At 29.1% G+C, this 2,288-nt stretch overlaps 1 non-coding gene across 1 annotated transcript; it reads right to left on the bottom strand.

Annotated features, from left to right (window-relative positions):
• Nucleotides 1–737: 737 nt before the first annotated feature.
• On the bottom strand, nucleotides 738–811 carry TRNAV-AAC (transfer RNA valine (anticodon AAC)). Its single transcript has one exon. It is a non-coding gene; the product is annotated as a tRNA-Val (tRNA).
• Nucleotides 812–2,288: the final 1,477 nt, after the last annotated feature.

Here is a 2,288-nt window from a genome sequence, read left to right as displayed (position 1 = left end):
TATTATGAACCGGAGCGAAGTTAAAATTGATGCAAGTGAAAATGGGATGGTGGTCAAAAAGTGTAGTAGCCTTAACAAGGACAATATTTCCTTGGCTATCAAGAAGAAAGGAGAGAGAATCCTTATTGCCATAAAAGCAGTCCAATCTAGAATAGATCCGTGAGTAGCCTTGCTGGGAATTGCACCAAGTGTGACAAATGCCCAAGTTAAAATCTTTATTGTGAGCAAGAGGATCAAAGAGATTTTTAGAATTAATAAACTTGAGCTAGTGAGATTTTTCATTATCTTTCCAATAAAAAGGGTTGCCCCCCGCTTTATCACTTTGAGACTTGATTACATTAAAGTCCCCACCAAATAACCAGGGGATATTAGAAAGAGTAGTCAACCAATTCCAAAGAGAAGCTCTCTCTTTAGGATCATTGGAGGCCTACATAGAACAATATGATTAGAATAGAATTTAATAGCATCATTATTAGAATAGAATTTAATAGCATCATTCCAAATGAAATTAAGATTGGTTTCAAGTAAGGCGTACCTAAGGTGCTAGTTTTATTATAGTTTAAGACAGTAAGAAACACATTATTATAGTTCAAGACAATGACAAACACATTATTAAAGACAATGGCAAACACATTTCAATAGTGGAGATTGTGGCGTTTGCAATTAAATTGTTTAAATTAAACGTTCTACCTAATATCACATTCTACTTTGCTGTAAAATAATTAAAACAGATAGTTTGGCGCCGCCCAGACTTGAACTGGAGACCTTCAGTGTGTTAGACTGACGTGATAACCAACTCCACCACGGCACCTCATGTTTTTGTAAAAAAACAGGATAAATTGCAAACTATTATTGAAACAGGAAACATCAATCGGCTTAATTATATTGGTCCACATACACAATCAGATATGTACGTAACAATACCATGCTTCCCTTACGAAACAAAATATTATTCAAACCGTGCCATTGGCTGTCATTAAAATTCTTCTCAGCTTTATTTTGAAGGAGCGGCATTAGATAGATAATAGTGTGTAATTCCAACCACAAATTTGGAGTGCAAATAGCAAATCACAAATAGACCCTAAGCATGCCTCTCTAAGTGTCAAATTTATTCCCTCGGTTATAGAAGAAGACACTGACTGAAATACATGACAATGTGAAAGCTAGATATGCGAAACAAAATTAGTATGCTTGATTTCTGGGGAAGTCTTTGTGCTTCATTCCGGTGAGCATCATCTAGATCCAATGACTGCTAAGTGTTCCATTTATTCTCATGAGAGATGGATTCATGTTGAATCACTACTCATGAAACATGGATCAATGAGTTTGACTCAAAAATCACACACTTAAATCCTGAAAACAATATCACAAACTTGATATAGATTTCAATAAAATTACATAATTATTAATTTTTTCACATAAAATGGAAGAATCATAAAGTCTTGAATATAAGTAATAATTAATAAACTCTTTATATAAGTAATAATTAAGCTCGCAAGTGTTGTGTGGGAGTTTTGTGTTTGATAAGGAGCCTTTCTTATTTTTTGAGGAAATAAAGGATCTTGATTGTTCTCACAATAGACACAAGTTTTGCAAGAAGATTGACAATGCTAAAACGGAAGCTACATATCTCTTCAATTATTCTTGATTTATATTAGCATTAGAGAATTCATGTACAAAACATTACTTTCTTCAATATTAAAACTCCTATCACTAACTATTAATTATATTGTCTTTTATTTAAAATAAGTCCTAACACTTGTACTATGTATGATTATGTTACTTGGCACAATATTGATAAATTGTTTTAAAATTTATTATTATTATTTGTTAAAATTAATTACTATTATGTATTAAATTTGAATAGAATGGATCTCAAAACCTTCTTCAAGCTCACAATTTACAATTGTACTCTTGCCTTTTTAAAAATAAATTATTAAATGATATAAAATAAGTCTAAGAAAATGATTAAATATTTTTTTAAGGTTTAAATATAATATAGATTATAAATTTTATATTAATTGCATAGCCTATATAAATCAAATATCTTCTAAAATAAAATGTTTCAATTTGTTTTTAAATTTTTAAATTTAATTTTTAAATGAGACTCTTAATATTAAAAATCAAATATCTTCTAAAATAAAATGTTTCAATTTGTTTTTAAATTTTTAACTTTAATTTTTAAATGAGACTCTTAATATTAAAATTTGATTTGAACATTAACAACTTTTTAAGTGTGTATTTTTATTGCAATATTTATTTTAAACAAAATTTAATTTTTGAGTTGA

This window comes from Cupressus sempervirens, chromosome 4 (assembly GCF_028749045.1).
Source record: "Cupressus sempervirens isolate cs-2001-9-10 chromosome 4, ASM2874904v1, whole genome shotgun sequence".
Lineage (NCBI taxonomy): Eukaryota > Viridiplantae > Streptophyta > Pinopsida > Cupressales > Cupressaceae > Cupressus > Cupressus sempervirens.
The sequence above is the reverse complement of the archived record's forward strand: the minus strand, read 5'-3'. Positions and strand labels throughout refer to the sequence as shown.